Source organism: Orcinus orca, chromosome 6 (genome assembly GCF_937001465.1).
Source record: "Orcinus orca chromosome 6, mOrcOrc1.1, whole genome shotgun sequence".
Classification (NCBI taxonomy): domain Eukaryota; kingdom Metazoa; phylum Chordata; class Mammalia; order Artiodactyla; family Delphinidae; genus Orcinus; species Orcinus orca.
Window position 1 is genome coordinate 107,414,132 of NC_064564.1, and position 19,410 is coordinate 107,433,541.

Genomic DNA, 19,410 nt, shown 5'->3' on the forward strand with positions numbered 1-19,410 from the left:
TACTGGTCCAGCTATGAACTTATGTCTGGCTAGAAAGTTTGTATCTATACAATTGTCACCTGAACTGAAACCTTTATGTATAGCTAATGCTTACTGAACACTTATTGTGTTCCAGGAAATGTCCTAAGAATCATGCATATTTTCTTATTTAATCCCTACAACATCCCCATGAAGTCACTACTCTATTCACCCCATTTTATGAATGAGAAAACTGAGTGTCATACAGGGCTAAAGTCATATAGGTAAAAACTGGTACTGGGATTTGAATTCAAACACATATAACTTCAGATCTCCCATCCTAAGCATTACTTTGTAGTTCACGCTTTATTTGCATTTAGCAGCTTAAATGTAGATCTCTAAATTTGCTTAAATCTGTGTCAAAGTCATTACACTTTGAAGCTGCATTGAAAAGAAACGTTGTGAATGCAGAATGCCTATCACATGCTAAGCAGTGCAATTAAAGAGTAGAAATTGGCAATTCTTGTAATAATTCACAGAATTTTCAAAGTAGGAAGAGGTTGTGTGACACTAACTGCAGCATACTTAAAATGGACTGTCCTTTGGATGACAAACATCTGTCAGGGTTTCTAGTTAAGTTTTCTTTTTTTAAAAAAAAAGCTATTTACATGAAAAGAGTATATGCAAAATGTTCATTGTAGCACTGTTTGTAATAGCAAAAGACTAGAGACTAACTGTCACTAGAGAGCCGTTGTAATAAATTTTAGTACATCCATATTGTGGAATATATGAAGCAATAAAAAAGAATGAGGCACATGTACATATCCTGATATGGAACAATCTCTAGGAAATACTTCAAGTGAAAAAAACAAGATATGGAAAAGTAAATAGTATGCCAACATTTATTAAATTATAAAAGGAAAGGATAATAGACATATATTCTTGTGTAATTGGACATTAAGAGAGCTTTTTCCTATTGTCCTGAAACTGCTGCTGAAACCCAAATCCGAACCAAAAAGTCCATAAGGAGCCCACATTCTATATTTAAAGAACTGCCAGTGGTTGGAACCAGCTACCTTCCAGCAGGGCATTTGAAGAGCCATTATTGTTATTCTACCAGCCCTTCCATCAGTTCCTACTCCACTACTCCACCTATTCCCCATTCCCACCCTTCTCCCACAGACAAACCATCACCACTAATCAGTGCAAAGAAAGAATGGAGAGAAGGGAGGGAAGCCAGGCTTGAGGGCAAATGCAGTTTTCTGAAAAGAGACCCATCCCTTCCTCTCCCTCCATGGGGGGTTGTAGTCCCTCTTAGAGGCAAGAGAGAAGGGCTCCCAGAGAATCACTAGTGAAGACTGGGCGTGCCTGCAGGAAGAGGACACTGGCAACCCCCGGATATCTGTTACTTACTAATCTGTTCTGCCCGTTGCTTCTTCAGCAAAGGAAAACACAAATGGAGAAAGACCACATGGAAGGGGACTTTGGATGGCATGGTGGAGGGCTTTAGATGGAAGGGGACTGAAACTGCCCCCACCATGCTCACACACAGCTTAACTTCGCAGTCCTAGATTGAATAACACAAGCTGGCACTCAGCTGGAAGATACAGCAAATGTATGAGGGGTCACCCATTCCTAGAGGAGATTCATGATATTGATCACTCCAGTACTGATTCTTTTTCATATCTACTTGTTCTTGTTTCATTTACACCTGTTTATATTTTTATAATTTCTTTTGTAAAAATAGATGTTATTCTATTCTTTATCTTTTTCCAGAGCCCAAACTTGAAATTCATTTTCAGATCTCTCTATTGTGTTTATTTAAACCAAAATGATTCATCTCCTTATTGGTTTTATAGGCTTAAATTTGTTAAGTTTACTCATATGTTTTAGAATTTTGGTTCATAGACTTATCTTGGACTGTACATTCTTTTTCCTCTATCTCTCTCTATGCTCACCCTTTTTTTATGTAGTAGTTTTGGAGTTGCCATCAATCCAGAACCAGACATTAAAATATTGTTGTCCCAATCCCTGAGGTAATATTGAAGATATAGCAGAACTAATACAATTTGTACTCTGGTATTTATTACCATGTACTACTACCTAATTTTAAAAACTAATATATGTTCAAATGTAGTTGATTAACTTCCAGTGATACATAATTCAATTGAGGAAAAACAAACAGTAATAAAAAATACTAGTTTAGAGATTGGTTCAGCTGAGCAGAAATTGAGACACAGAAGTAGAGAAAAAACATATGGACACCAAGGGGGGAAAGCGGCGGGGGTTGAGGGTGGTGGTGTGATGAATTGGGAGATTGGGATTGACATATATACACTGATGTGTATAAAATAGATAACTAATAAGAAAAAAAAAATTATAAATAAATAAATAAATAATACTAGTTTAATCAAAAAAGAAATGGCAATTGATACACTGTACTTCAAAATTTAGCAGACTAAGAAGTCAAAATTAAGTCCATGGGACTCTTTAGTCTCTGGAGATGGAAAAAGGATTAGATTCAAATTTATGGTACTAAAGAAGAAAGTGATATATAAATGTAAGGATAAGTACATGCTATATTCAATTGTAAAAGAAATTTTGTGACCATTAGCATATCCCCCCTCCACCTTATATAATCGTCTGGAGTCATAGCTTATGAGGGTGGAACATTCTAAAGTTGATCCGTAAGAACAACAAAAATCACATGAGGTGAAAGATGTACTTGAGGGAATTTCCTGGCGATCCAGTGGTTAGGACTCTGTGATTTCATTCCTCCCTGGATTCAATCCCTGGTCGGGGAACTAAGATCCCACAGGCCACATGGTGCAGCCAAAACAAACAAACAAAAAAAGATGTACTTGAAAATTTCTTAGGAGAGCTTCGAACTGGAGACTGATTTATCATCTCCGAATTTTCCTCCAGCATTTGATCTGATAGCCTTCTCTTTAGCTGACCATCCAAAGTGGGTGGTTTAGATTTAGAGGCAATGCTACATGAAAAAATGTGCATCTTTGAATCACACTCAGTGTGGCAAAATGACCATGCCATGAAAGCCACATGAAAACTAAGATCTACTGAGAAAATAGCAGATTGAACTCTTTTGTCACATGCTTCCTCCATGGCATGCACTTATTTAGAAAAAGGGAAGGCAGAGTGGTATTTAAATTTTCTTTATTGCTTTGTTGACCTTATACATTTAGTTGAAATAATGTAAGTGAAGAGCATGGGTGATGTGACACAACTGGATTAAACATGGTAACTCTTTCCATGGCCCAAATATGGCAGGTGCTGTCAGGAACTAAGATCTCACCCTAGTTGTAAGCCAACAACTTAGTGTAACGTGGTTTCATGGATATGAGCGGAGGACACGAGACTTCCGGGTCAGAGACAAAGAACTTTATTATCCACAGCACCACATGCAGCATGAGCATCGGCATGTTTACATCAGTTCCTGGATGTCAGGAACCCTGAGCTTAGGGAAACCAAATCTTTTATAGTGGGAAGCAAGCATTTCTGTCTTTTGCCCTGGAGGGAAATACTCTATCTTCGAAGGCTGTTTGCTCTACAAACATCCTTGTGAAGATGGTCTGGGACAAATGATAGTGCCTCTGCTCACAAGATGTGCAGAAACACAAGAGGACAAGATTTTATTATGTTGTATTATATTTGGTGGAAGGGCACAGTGAGCAAATGGTTTGCTATGGAGGAAAGAATATGGTTTTCACAGTCACACTGACCCTAGCTCCATTTCTAGCATAAGTTTTTATAAGCTAAATGACCTTAGTCAAAGCGGTTAACTTCTCTGAGCCTCAGTGACATAATGGGGTAATAGATCTTCTCCCATAGAATGGTTGTTTAGATCAACTAAGAAAGTGTAATAGAAAGGATCATTCACAGTATCTGGAATATTCTGAGCATTCAACAGATGCCCAATCCTTCTATCCTTCCCTCATTCACTGATTTCCTCATTTGTGTGAATCGGATGCACAATTAGGCCTCTGCCAGAGCCCTAAATCCCTCCCCCAAATTGAGCAGCAACTGGCCATTTCTGCCACACCACCCTCCTTTGCTTAGGAGGGGGCAAGCATTAGAGCTCAAAGGCCTAGGGAAGCTGGGTTTACACACTGAAGCCACAAAGACTGGAACAACTTTGTGCCACAACTACTGAGCCTGCGCTCTAGAGCCCGCGTGCCATAACTACTGAAGTCCACGTTAGTAGAGCCCGTGCTCCGCAGCAAGAGAAGCCACCGCAATGAGAAGCCCGTGCGCTGCAATGAAGAGTAATCCCCACTTGCCAGAACTAGAGAAAAGCCCTTGCGCAGCAATGGAGACCCAACGCAGCCAAAAAAAAAAAAGTTTCTTAACGTCTCTAAGGCTTCATTTTCTTGCCTCTAACATGAGGAAATAGTAGGATCAAATTCCTCAGGTAGTTGTGAAGAGAAAATGAGGTAAAGCATGAAAAGCTCTTAACGAGTGCCTGATCGTCAGCAAATCCTCAGGAAACAGTAGCTACAATTATTATTTCTGAGAGTCAGTCAATAGCTCCTGAAGCAGTTTCTCCATATAATTTGGGAAAGAAAAAAAACTTTATCTGCTATCATGGAATTCAACAGAGATCCGAAGTTCTGTACCAAATACTAAAAATAGGGACAGAGAGAAGAGAGGAGAAGGATGGGAAGCAGGCCCCTGTATGCGTAGCTGGTTTGAAAGACTGACTGGAATAGGATACAGGGCAAACTCCGCTAAGCCTTCCCTTCCCTGTACCCACTTTGCCGCCCCAGACACACACACACACACACAATCATAGACCAGCTGATACTTATCCAGGGTCTGACATCACTATTCCCAGGAGAGGGTACTGTCTTTATAGATATATTAGCTAGGTTTTGCTGTGTAACAAATAACTCCCAAATCTCAGTGGTGTACAACCCCAAAGGTTTATTTCTTGCTCACCCCTATGTCCATGATGGGTCAACTACTTCCCTGTTCCATGTTATCTTTACTCCAGGACCCAGGCTGAGGGAGCTCCTCTCTCTCTCTCTGGAACATTGCCAGATTTCATGGCAGAAGGAAAAGAGACATGGTGAACAACATGCTGGGTCTTCAGCCTTCTGTTCCAAAGTGACATACATCACTTCTTCTCACATTTCATTGGCCAGAGCAAGTCTTACGGCTTCATGATGACAGAGTTGGGGCACATAATTCTGCTCCAGGGAGGTTATATAGGGGAAGCGTAATCCACTCTTCCACAGTGGACTACCTGCCCATCCAAACATACTCAAGTGTCAGAGGGACAGACAGCCACTGACAGCTGTTTATTAGCTGACCCTGGACCTTCTCTGAGCCTCCATTTTATCCTCTGTGAAATGGAGATAGCAACACTTGTCCTGTCAACCTCACAGAAAAGGGGTAAGAATTCAAATGAGACCACAGAGATGAATGTGATTTGTAAACTGTAAAGTCCTGCACTCCCATGAGAGGGTTTTATTACTAGTATGAGTCTAACAGGAGAGATAATAAAGTTTTTTAAAAACCAACTGGATAAGGGAATCTCTGAGGTCTCTGATATTGAGTGTTCTCTTACTGAGAAAGCTGTGGGATCCACTCAGGAGAGGCTGCCAGGCGACCACATATCACAGGCAAGCCGGCATTCACGCATCAGTGATTCACTCATCAGTAACTGATGTTTTTGCTTGGACTTGGGCTCCTGTCTCCTTCTGACCACTGGAGCTCCTCAGTGCCCCCTTCCTATTTTTCTGCTCAGGCAGAAAAATGGATGCCTTTCTAACCAAGCCCCTATTATGCAGAAGAGATAATAGAGATCCAAGATGTTAACTGACCTGCCCAACTCAGCAAGTGTGTTCAGAGCTGGGACTAGAAATCAGACTTTGGATTCCTAATCTATTGCTTTTCTAAAACTTAGATTCCAACACTACAGCTGTTAATGCTGAGATTTGGGCAAGCTTATTAAGCTCTCTGAACCTCAGTTTCCTCATCTGTAAAATAGGTATGGTGGCCCTGACTTTATTGGATTGTTATGAAGGTTAGACATTCATATAAAATTCTTCTCCACCAAAACCCCCAACCCCACCCCGCATTTACACCCCTCTGCTCTCCCTGCCAGGTGTCAGCTCCCTCCTGGAAGAGGCCCCTGCAGCCTTCAAGGTTGGTTCTGAGTACTGCTCCTGGGCTTCACTGGGGGTAAGGGGGGTATTCCCTTCCCCGTGGTGCCTCAGTACGTATGAGGATTTAGTTATTTTAGAATTCCCAGAGCACAGTATGTGAAACAGATGAAAGTTTCGAGAGCAGATAGACATTTTAATGAATCATTATTCTTAAAAAAAAGTCTTTCTCTCTCTTCTTTGGTCTTGCCAAAGATCCTTTTTGTAAGGTCGGATCTTAATAAAACGGCACTGCGAAACAAAGGAAAGCTTCAAGTGAGCTTTATTAGGGAGCGCTCCCGGGCGAGGTTCACTGGTCCGAGAGAAAGGGGCCAGAGAAGTCGCGTCCAGTACTGGATGAGGGGAATTTTTATTGGGGTAAAAGCAGAAGGCGGCTTGCAAGGGGAGGGGGTGGTTTGCTATACAGGGTAATTCCTTATTTGGTGAGAATACAGCAGGGCCAGGTGTTGGTTGGTCTGTTGTGGGGCGTAAGCCCATTTTCCCTTCCCGTCAGCCCCATTGTTTTCTGGGCGGGAAGTTAGAGTCTCTTGTTGATTCCCAGAACAGGTGAGGTCGTTATGTCCCAATGCCTCTCCTACCTCATACTGGTCGATGTTTTCTCTTACCCCCCGGGCCTCCTTTCACCCGGGCCAATGGACCTTACATCCCGACATCTTTGATGGATTGGGGCGACGTTTTGTCTCTGGCTACTTCCTGCATGAGTGGGGGCGTCGTTGGGGTCGGGCGGTCGGGGGCCCGGATTTAAGGAGAGCCAGTGGGGGGTTCTGTAGGAAGCAGGGTGTAAGGGCCGAGAAGCATCTGGTTTGTGGCTACTCGAGAGACTTCTTCCATGCGCCTGCAAAGGAACCTAAGAAAACAGGGAGCAAACATAAACAGGATACAAATAAGAAGTAAGGGGCCAAGATTGGTGTTAGCCAGGTAAAAAGGGTGGATTGCCACCAATCGGGATTTGGGGAGGTGGACTGTTGGTGTTTGCGTTGGAGTTCACGGATAATCCGGGTGCGGTCGGTTGTTAGACTTTTTGTGGTAGGGGTAAGGTGGAGCCCCAGGTAGGTTACAGAAGATACAGATAACTGAGCCTTGGCTGGGGAGACCCGATAACCGCGAGAGCCAAGGTAATTAAGGAGATCTGTGGTATGTTGTCTAGAGAGGTTAAGAGATGGGCTGCAAAGGAGGAGGTCATCTACATATTGGAGGAGTATGCTGCGGGTAAGGGAGCAGGAAGTGAGGTCCCGTGCCAGCGCCTGACCAAAGAGATGAGGGCTATCGCGGAAGCCCTGGGGAAGAACTGTCCAGGTGAGCTGGCTAGAAGTATGAGTGTCCGGATTCGTCCAGGTAAAGGCAAAGAGGAAATAGGAGTCGGGATGTAGGGGGATAATGAAGAAGGCATCCTTGAGATCCAAAACCGTAAAGTGGGTTGTGGATGGGGGAATATGGGAGAGCAAGGTGTATGGGTTCGGTATTACCAGGTGGAGAGGAATTATGGCCTCATTGATTATTCGGAGATCCTGGACCAGGCGATAATCCCCAGAGGCCTTGCAGACAGGCAGGATGGGGGTGTTGCAGGGAGAGTCAGTGGGGATAAGAAGTCCCTGATTTAGGAGTCTGGTGATAATAGGTTGTAGGCCCCTAAGGTGAGTCTCGGAGATGGGAAATTGGGGCCTTGACGGAAACTTGGAGGGGTCCTTTAGGCGGATGAGAACAGGGGAATGGTGTGTTGCTATTATGGGCTTAGAAGTATCCCAGACTTGGGGATTGATTGGGTATGGTGTGGTTAAAAGAGGAGGGCAGGAGGGAGAGGGTTCTAGAGATAGACCGAGAAGAGGAAGCAGAAGCTGGGAGGAGGGGACTTTAGGGTCAAGTCTGACCAGCTGGAGGGAGGCCCCTAAGTAAGAGAGGATATCTCGGCCTAAGAGGGGAACCGGGCAGAATGGCATGATTAAAAAGGAATGAGTAAATGGCATCCCGTCAAGGTTACATGGGAGTAAACCGGTTTGAAATGGGGAGAAGGATTTGCCGCCAATACCCATAACCGAGATCTGGGAAGGAGAAACTGGCCCGGAATAGGTAGGCAGAACCGATTAGGTGGCCCCCGTGTCCACCAAAAATGAGATGGACTTACCCGCCACCTGTAGCCTTACCCTGGGCTCGGCGAGGGTGATGGGGTTCTTCGAGTCCGGGCGCCGTCAGTCGTCAGCCAATCCCAGCAGTTCGAGTGGTAATGCCGTTGGGTCGGCCTGCCCCCCGCGTGGAGACGCTGAGGGAGGGCCAGCCGTAGGGCAGTCACTCTTCCAGTGGCCCGTTAGCCCGCAGCCGGGACAGGGCTTAGAAGGAGGTTGGGGATTGGGACATTGACGAGCCCAGTGGCCTTCTTTTCCGCATTTGAAGCAGGCCCCCGGCGGGGTTGCCTTTTGCGGACCCCGTGGATGCTGTGATCCATGGGAGATGGCCGGCCTTAGGGCGGCCACAAGAGCTTGGGTTTGGAGAGCCACCTTCTGGTGCATCCGAGCCTGTCGGCTGGATTCTGCCAAATCCTTACGGCCATTTTAGACTTTAAAGGCCATTTTTACCAGGTCTCGAATAGGGGTTTGAGGGCCGTCCTCTGCCCGTTTTAATTTTTTCCGAATGTCTGGGGCTGATTGGGTAATAAAATGGGTGGCTAGGACCGCTGCCCCTGCCGGGGTGTCGGGATCCAGCCGGGTGTAGAGAGTTAAGGCCTCTGTAAGGCGATTGAGAAAGATAGCTGGATTTTCGTTAGGTTCTTGGGTTATCTCTTTTAGTTTTTCAAAATTGACTACCTTATGGGCAGCAGCCTGCATGCCAGCTAGGAGGCATTGAATCATGAGATCACGTTTACGGCGACCATCTTGGCCGTCCTGATATGTCCAGCCTGGGTCGGTGCCCGGCACAGCGGTTACGCCGACTGGCATAGAATTATCAGTAAGGTGGACCTGATCTTCATGGTTTCGGGCAGCAGTTTGAATTCTTTCCCTTTCGTCTGGGGTTAAGGTAGAGGACAGAACCACGAAGATATCATGCCAGGTTAAATCATAAGCTTGAGAGAGATAGCGGAACTCCTTAATGTAGCGGGAAGAGTCAGCAGAGGAGGAACCCAATCGTTTTTCTATTTGAGAGAGATCTTGGAGGGAGAAGAGGACGTGGACTCGGACCAGTCCTTCTGCCCCTGCTACCTCCCTCAGTGGACAGAGGAGGTTAGGATCCTGAGAATCATGCGAACGCGTGTGTGCGCTGATTGGTGGGGGGAGGGATGTGGGCAAAGGAGCTGACGGCGGTGGCGGGGGAGCAGCGGGAGGAGCGGCTTCAGGGGAAGGGGGAACCGCTTCGGGGTAGGGTGGGGGAGGTGTAAAAGGGGGGCAGCAAGAGATTCGGGGGGGTCGGTTAAAGGAGAGGAGGAGTTTTCGTCGGAGGGAGTTGGAGAAGTTTGTTTTGCGAGGAGAATCTGGGAGGTAGAGCAATTAAGACATAGGGGCGGGAGCGCAAATACCAGAAGGCCTGAACATAGGGCACCTCGGACCATTTGCCCGTCCTGTGGCAGTAATTATTTAAATCACGGAGGATGTTAAAATCGAAAGTCCCTTCAGAATTGATTGTCCAGAGGATATTGTGGCCAGGCCACAGTGGAAGAGAAAATAAGCCGTCTGACAGCGGTGATCTTGGGAGAAATCGAGGGCTGTAAAATTGGCTAAGAGACACCCCAGGGGCGTCTTAGGATCTGGTTTCGATTGTGAGGTTCCCATGACCCCAGTCTGTCCCTGAGTGAATGGAGAGGGAGAGAGGCGTCCCTGGTCTCATTCTCCAATTCACGGCAGGTCGGAGGGCGGTCAGGCGATTGGGACGTCTCCACAGTTGCCCGAGGACCGGAGGGAGGACGGAGGAATCCCTGACGCGGCCGCGCTTAAGGACAGGGAGTCCGGAGGGCAGGGACTCTGAGGGTCGGAGGGAACAACGGAGAGGGACTTACCCCGTTTTCTGCCGGATCGGGTGTCTGAGCAGAGGTTCCCTGGTTGTCTCCTGGGGGAGGGGAGGAGCGGCCCGTGCGGCTGCCCGCGGGGCTTGGTACCCCTCCCGGGTTTCGGCACCAAATGTAAGGTGGGATCTTAACAAAACGACACCGCGAAACAAAGGAAAGCTTCCAGTGAGCTTTATTAGGGAGCGCTCCCGGGCGAGGTTCACTGGTCCGAGAGAAAGGGGCCAGAGAAGTCGCGTCCAGTACTGGATGAGGGGAATTTTTATTGGGGTAAAAGCAGAAGGCGGTTTGCAAGGGGAGGGGGTGGTTTGCTATACAGGGTAATTCCTTATTTGGTGAGACTACAGCAGGGCCAGGTGTTGGTTGGTGTGTTGTGGGGCGTAAGCCCATCTTCCCTTCCCGTCAGCCCCATTGTTTTCTGGGCAGGAAGTTAGAGTCTCTTGTTGAACAGGTGAGGTCGTTATGTCCCAATGCCTCTCCTACCTCATACTGGTCGATGTTTTCTCTTACCCCCCGGGCCTCCTTTCACCTGGGCCAATGGACCTTACACTTTTCCCCTCCAGATTCTGGAGAGAAAGCTAAGGAGGAAAGGGAGCGTGAAGGAAGAATTCTTTCCTGCCTATATATTTATTCTGGGTTTTACAGGCTTAATGTCTGACCTCCCCCACTCTGAGCGCAAAGGAGGAAAGGGGCCATTTTTACTGGGTTCACTGCTTTATACCTGGTACAAGCATGTACAAGATGTGAAGACAGAAACAAAAAGTAACTTGTTTCATCAGTAAATGAACACAGGGCAGCTGGGCTTGTCTAAGTGACCCATGCCTTCAAGCAGTCTCCGTTTTAGGACAGTAGCTGGGGTCACTGGTTTTCAAAAACTACTGGGAAAACCACATCCTGCTTCCCCCAATCCCTACGTCTATTCTGGTATCAAAATGAAAAAGATGGCAAAGCAGAGCATTTCAGATGCGGTCCACAAGAGGGTGTCACAGGCCCATGCCAGGCCAGCTCCATGGTTGGAACTCCTGGCCTTTGGTCCCACTTGTGTAGCTCACACAAATCTGGTTCGGCAGTACTTCCTCAGTCTCTTTTTTGGTTCTTCTCTTTTCCTGGCCCAGGAGGAAGTGGAGAAGCTTTTGGAGTCAGGTGGACTTGAATTAAAATCCTGGCTCTGTCATTTGGTGAGACGTTGGCAAATGAGTTAATATTCTGAGCTGTTGTATTATTAATAATTGCTAAATTCCCAAGGCCAGGGAATCACTGATTTATAGAGCAAGAAGAGACCTTCAAGATTGGCCAGCAGACCCACCACGTTTCACAGATGGGGACACTGAGGCCCAGGCTACACCAAAACCCAGCTGCCTCCTTCAAAAATACGTAAGACAGGGACTTCTCTGGTGGTCCAGTGGTTAAGAGTCTGCCTTCCAACGCAGGGGACGCAGGTTTGATCCCTGGTCAGGGAACTAAGATCCCACATGCCACGGGGTAACTAAGCCTGTGCAGCACAACTACCGAGCCCGCGTGCTCTGAAGCCCGTGTGCCATGACTACTGAGCCCACGCACTCTAGATCCTGCATGCCACAACTAGAGAGAAGCCTGCGTGCTGCAATGAAGAGCCCGTGCGCCGCAGTGAAGAGCCTGTGCTCCACAATGAAAGATCCCGCACGCCTCAGCTAAGACCCAACGCAGCCAAATAAATAAATAAATAATTTTAAAAATGCATAAGACGTAAGAGCATTCATCAATGAACAAATGAATGAAAAGATAAGCCAGCAAGGACTTTGGATCCAGACAAAAACACAAACTCTTGTATTCATCATCCAGCTTTGCTGGTGTCTAACTTGATCAAGTTGCTTGACCTCTTGTGCCTCAGTTTCCTCGTCTCAGTGGGGGAGGGGAAATATACTCAGGGATAATAATGGTACCTACTTCATAGGGTGTTGTGAGAATTCAATGAGCTCAGACATAAAGTGCTCAGCTAGGTGCTTGGCACCTAGTAGATATCGTATCTTATTTATAATCTAGGTCTAGGTCATGTAACCTTTCCGAGCCTCAGTGTTCTCATCTATAGAGTGGGGATTTTACATAGCGTTGTAGGGAGGATTAAATGGCACAACACAAAGAAACTCACAACATAGGACCTGGCTCATGGTAGTGATATAAAATACAGTTTATAATGATAAGTATTACTTTATCCCTGTCCGTGAAGTAAAGAATGATTGTTTCTAAGAACAAAGCTTTACACACACACACACACACACACACACACACACACACACACACACACCCTTGTTACTGCCTTAGTTGAGACCTCTTTTCTCCCCTGGACTATTGCTACAGAGCCTGCACCTTGGGAGGAATGAGTGATGCTACCTGGCTGGTGGCTCACCTCTAGGGGGCTCCCTTCCTTAGCTCCAGCCAAATGTTGCTGGGAGAATATATAGGTTCCTTGTCGTATTAGTTTCGTACAGCTGCTGTAACAAAGTACCACCTGCTGGTAGTTAAAACCATTGTATTCTCCCACAGTGTTGGAAGTTAGAAATCTGAGATCAAGGGGCTGAGGTTGGATCGAATCCTTCCCTGCCTCTCTGGCTTCTGGCAGTCAATCCTTGCTGATCCTTTGGCTGACAGCTGCATCACCCCAATCTCTGCCTCCATTACCAGCCACATGGCATTCTCCCTCTTGTGTATCTGCGTCCCTTCTAGAGAAGGACACCAGTCATATTTGACTAAGGGTCCATCCTATTCCACTAAGACCTCATCTTAATTTACATCTTAATTGCGTCCATGAAGACCCTATTTCCAAATAAGTAGAAGTCACAGGCACCAAGGGTTAGGACTTCAACATATCTTGCAGGGGGGTGCAATTCAACCCACAGCACTTGTTAAAAGATTTTTCAAAAACTTTGAAATTTTATGAGCTCTTCTGACTCATTACAGATTCAATGCAATCCCTATCAAACTACCAATGGCATTTTTCACAGAACTAGAACCAAAAAGTTCACAATTTGTATGGAAACACAAAAGACCCCGAATAGCCAAAGCAATCTTGAGAAAGAAAAACGGAGCTGGAGGAATCAGACTCCTGGACTTCAGACTATACTACAAAGCTACAGTAATCAATACAGCATGGTACTGGCACAAAAACAGAACTATAGATCAATGGAACAGGATAGAAAGCCCAGAGATAAACCCATGCACATATGGTCACCTTATCCTTGATAAAGGAGGCAAGAATATACAATGGAGAAAAGACAGCCTCTTCAATAAGTGGTGCTGGGAAAACTGGACAGCTACATGTAAAAGAATGAAATTAGAACACTCCCTAACACCGTACACAAAAATAAACTCAAAATGGATTAAAGACCTAAATGTAAGGCCAGACACTATCAAACTCTTAGAGGAAAACATAGGCAGAACACTCTATGACATAAATCACAGCAAGATCCTTTTCAACCCACCTCCTAGAGAAATGGAAATAAAAACAAAAATAAACAAATGGGACCTAATGAAACTTAAAAGCTTTTGCACAGCAAAGAAAACCATAAAAAAGACAAAAAGACAACCCTCAGAATGGGAGAAAATATTTGCAAATGAAGCAACTGACAAAGAATTAATCTCCAAAATTTACAAGCAGCTCATGAAGCTCAATATTAAAAAAACAAACAACCCAATGCAACAATGGGCAGAAGACCTAAATAGACATTTCTCCAAAGAAGATACACGGATTGCCAACAAACACATGAAAGAATGTTCAGCATCATTAATCATTAGAGAAATGCAAATCGAAACTACAATGAGGTATCACCTCACCAGTCAGAATGGCCATCATCAAAAAATCTACAAACAATAAATGCTGGAGAGGGTGTGGAGAAAAGGGAACCCTCTTGCACTGTTGGTGGGAATGTAAATTGATACAGCCACTATGGAGAACAGTATGGAGGTTCCTTAAAAACTAAAAATAGAACTACCATACGACCCAGCAATCCCACTACAGGGCTTATACCCTGAGAAAACCATAATTCAAAAAGAGTCATGTAAAAAAAAAAAAAAAAAAAAAAAGAGTCATGTACCACAGTGTTCATTGCAGCTCTATTTACAATAGCCAGGACATGGAAGCAACCTAAGTGTCCATCAACAGTTGAATGGATAAAGAAGATGTGGTACATATATACAATGAAACATTACTCAGCCATAAAAAGAAACGAAACTGAGTTATTTGTAGTGAGGTGGATTGACCTAGAGTCTGTCATACAGAGTGAAGTAAATCAGAGCAAAACAAATACCGTATGCTAACACATATATATGGAATCTAAAAAAAAAAAAACAAGTTATAAAAAACCTAGGGGCAGGATAGGAATAAAGATGCAGACATAGAGAATGGACTTGAGGACACAGGGAGGGGGAAGGGTAAGCTGGGACGAAGTGAGAGAGTGACATGGACGTATATACACTACCAAATGGAAAATAGATAGCTAGTGGGAAGCAGCTGCATAGCACAGGGAGATCAGCTCCGTGCTTTGTGATCACCTAGAGGGGTGGGATAGGGAGCGTGGGAGGGAGATGCAAGAGGGAGGAGATATGGGGATATATGTATATGTATAGCTGATTCACTTTGTTATAAAGCAGAAACTAACACACCATTGTAAAGCAATTATACTCCAATAAAGATGTTATAAAAAAGAAAACAAAAATGTGATCAAGGAAAAAAAATTTTTATTTATATATAAAGTACATCAACATAATTATAATATATTGGTTTTATTTTATTAATTTATGTAAAATTGATGTAAAAATATATTATAAACAATGTTACCTAGATTCAAATTATATCAGTAAATTCTTAAATAAATTATGTATCTAAATTATTTATAATTTATGAAATGTTAGGACAGTTAATTTTTTAAAAATAGCTAGATGAGTCAAATAAAATATTTCTGTGGACATGGAAGTCCCTTGGGCCATCACTGTTCAACCCTGGCCTCATGGACTTCAGGGTGGTCTTCCTACTAAGCAAATACGATGATGTTACTCTTTCCATGATGGCCGATAGCTGTCAGCAATAGCTGACAAATGGATACTTCAACAAACACTTCTAGGTACATCTCCCCTGCATCCCCTGGTGAAGCCTGTGCTCACGTGTAGCTCCCCGGTCTGGCTGAAAACAGACCTTCACTGCCAGCTTCTGTGTTTCCTCCAGGAACAGTCCCCGTCTCCTCCACTCCCCTCCCCCCATGCACCCCCCTACCCCCAACCCCCCCCATTTTCTCTGCTACTCAACAGTCAAGGCCCAGCTCAAAGGCCACTTCCTCCATGAAAGCTGCCAGGCACAACAGTGTCTCCCACCCCCAGTTCCATAGTATCTTGCTTCTGCATTTTGCAGCACTTCTCCCACTTTTCCTGGTATCATAGTGAGGTTGTACTATTAACTGCTTCTCCCACTAAGTTAAGAGCTCCCAGAGGTCAGAAACATCGCCTTGGTTGTTGTATTAGTTTACCAGGGCTGTGTCAAAGGTTCTTTGCTTGAGCACACTGTAGTCAACCTGATGAGCCTTCTCCTAGGCACATCTCTGCACTTCCTTGTAAAATCTAGTTTTAGCAAGAACCCTGCTAAGTCAGTTTAACCCAAACCCCTGACCCTCGATATCTGATCAGGTTCCTTATCCCCTCTACCGTCTCCCCAATGATGTCTGATTATCCTGGCCTGCCTTCAGCAAAAATCCTATTAGGTTGATTTAGCCAGAATTCTTTTTACCCCTGACGTTTCCTCCCAGTAATTTTCCATCCACTGACCCCACCCTGCTCCCTGGCTACAAATTCCCACTTGCCCATGCTGTATTTGGAGCTTAGCCCCATCTCTCTCCCACATTGGAAAATCCCTTTGCAGTCCCTATACCTATCAGCGTGGTCCTGAATAAAGTCTGCCTTTCTATCTTCAACAAGTATCATTGGATTTTTTTTTCTTTAACATCTTTCACAACAAATATCACAGACTTGGTAGCTTAAACAACAGAAATTAATTTTCTCAAAATTCTAGAGGCTAGAAGTCTGAAATCAAGGGTTGATTTCTTCTGAGGACTCTCCCCTTGGCTTGTAGATGTATGTCTTCACATGGTCTTCTCTCAGTGTCTGTCTGTGTCCTCAGTTTCCTCTTCCTATAATGACACCAGTCATGTTGGATTAAGGCCCACCCTCATGACCTCATTTTAATTTAATTACCTCTTTAAAGACTCTATTTCCAAATATGGTCACTCTCTGAGATACTGGGGGTTAGGACTTCAACATATGAATTTGTGGGAGATACAGTTCAGCCTGTAACAATCATTTATTTAAAATTTTAAAAACCTAAAGAATATAGAAATTTATTATTATTCTCTCAAACAATACAGGTAAAGTTAAAGTCCTCCCCTCCCTACCCACTCCACGCAACTGTGAACACGGCTACCAGATCTGTTTGTAAGCTTTAATAAATATGGTACACGTACATAAAGATATAGCTTTGCTGTTTTTTTCTTTCACGTAAATAAGATCATATTGTCCACATTGTTTTGCAAAGCTTCATCTTATTTTTTTAAATGTACATAGCTACCCCGCACCCACCCAGACCCAGAGCTTAGCTATGGTTAAGCATGTTTGGAACATTTGTTGAAATACTGGAAAGAATGAAGCCATGGAGAATAGGTCTGCTTTGAGTGTTCTGGCAGGTATCTGATATTATAGTCTCATTTTCCTTGCATATAAAATGGAAAACAGTAATTATAATACTCATTTCCTCAGGCCCACAGTATAACCATCAAGATACCTTGGTTAGAGTTTATAGGACTAGAATGACAGGTTCAGATCACTCACTTACACTTTTTAAAGTTTTCTGAAAAACTTTTCCAATAAAAAAAATTCCCCACTAATAAGATTGAAACGATTTTTTAAAATAACTTTTGGTTATCTGCCCATGAAGCAAAGTATATTCCACAAAATTCTTTAGGCACAGTCTGCTAAGACGGCTGCCAGAAATAACAGAAAGAGTTGTCATTTATCTCTTGTGAGCACAATTTCTGAAAGTTGTGTGAGGGCATCTCTTTGTGGGGATGGTAGAAGTTTTTGGATCTCTCTATTGCATCGTGGCAGTACTGCTGGATGAGGTAGGTTGTTTATCGCACACCCGGTCTGTCATTTAGAGGTCACCTTTCACTTTAATGCTCAACCAGTCCTATCTGAGCATCCATTTTGCATGACCGTGGAAGTTCAATATCTTTATTCAGTTTCACTTCCTTCCAGGGAATGCTTCCGTTTTCCACAAATCCACCCTGGTGAACGCTAACTTCTGTTGACCATGCAGCTTTGTGCTCGTCTCTCTCCCCCTCTTAAGCAAAGACTCAGACTCTTCATTCAGTTCCCCATAGTACACCTAATACCTGAAGGTTCAGCTTAAAGACTTCGACCAAAGCCTTCCTAATAGCATCACTATCATCCTCATCTTTATCACCATTATTACCTCTCAGAGGAGCCTAAGGGTAGGTTCCGTTTGTAAGTGAGGACTCCGAGGTTCAGAGAGGTTGAGGAACTTTCCCAAGGTTATTCAGCTAATGGGTGGGGGAGCAGGGCCCAAAGCATTCTCCAAAGTTTGGCAGGGATCACTGGTAGAACCATAGCACATTTACACCGTTTCGCACAAAGGCATTGAGTAAATGAACCTCGTAGTGAGATAGTTATTCTATTTTCACTTACCTTTCATTCCTTCTGATTAAATCGAGGAACGCCTCGGGTTGCTTCTAATATCCTTTCAAAAGTTCTCTAACACGTGCCAATCTCCCTTTATAACAGAGCTTGGGCAACAGTATCTAGCTGGAATTTTATGACACTGTTTTGCTTTCCTTATATTTATTTTTAGGAAAATAATACTGATTTCTCACTGAGGTAGGGATATAAATGCTCTTTAAGTATATATTTAAATTATTAAAAGTGAGTAGATTTACAGAAAAATACTAAGTTAACCATAGTGTGGTTAGTTCATGGAAACGGCAAAAATTGTGAGATTTGCGGCCTCAAGGCTGGGGAACAGCGCACTTAATAAGGAGGAACTTAAGACCGACCTGGCCTTTTCAGTCCCAAGGGGCCACCTTTCTCTTCCGTTTCTGGCAGGGACCCCCGAGAAGAGGACCCTCTACCCAGCCCAGCTCCAGCCCCAAGAAAAGCCAGTTAACATCATAATACCCCCAGACACACCTGAAGTGCAGCCTTCCCTTTATGCTGCCTTAGTATCTGCTCCATTTTGAGGGGGATTTCCAGCTCTGTTTGCATAACAAAAGTCCCCTGACACTGTTTTTCCTCAAACAAAAGAGAGCAGCCAGTTTTCCCCTCCAAAGCAATTAAATGGCAGTGGCAGTCTGTTAAAGGCCTGGTAGAGCGTTAGGTCCTGAAATAGACCCCTTTCCCGGCCCAGTTCCCAGACCAGGGGTGGTTTTGCTCCTCTCCACTCTGAGTGAAAATTCTTCCTAAACACAACTCTGACCTTGGCCCTGGCGTGTTCCGTTCAAACATGTCTTTTTCTCTCGGGCCAATCTTTTTGACTTGCCGCTTGAAGCCCTTCACACAGCCCAATATTACTGGTAAAAGTGCTTTGGGCCAGGACTCTGGATATCTGGGTTCTAGTGCTAGGGTGACCCCTAATTTGCTGGGTGGCCTCTGTGGGTTCCCTCCCATCTCCAGGCCTCAGTTTTCCCATGGATAGAAAGAAGGGATTGCATTAGGTGAGTCTTTTCCTGAGCTGACCTTCTATGGGTGATGGCCTGAGGCTGAATTAGTTGACCAGCTCAAGATCAAAGAGGCTGAAAGAGCCAGAGCTCAGGTCCAACTCTCAACTTTTTTAAAAAATACATTTATTTATTTATGGCTGCACTGGGTCTTCGTCGCAGTGCGCGGGCTTCTCATTGCGGTGGCTTCTCTTGTTGCGGAGCACGGGCTCTAGGTGCGCAGGCTTCAGTAGTTGTGGCATGTGGACTCAGTAGTTGTGGCTCACGGGCTCTAGAGCGCAGGCTCAGTAGTTGTGGCGCACGGGCTTAGTTGCTCCATGGCATGTGGGATCTTCCCGGACCAGGGCTCAAACCCGTGTCCCCTGCATTAGCAGGAGGATTCTTAACCACTGCGCCACCAGGGAAGTCCCCAACTCTCAGCTTTGACCACCCCCAGATCAGCCACTTGACCACTTTGGATCATTTTATGCCTTAGTGCCCTATGTCAGGAAGAATAGATCTTCTGGGAATTAAGCTGGCCTCCCCGTTCCTG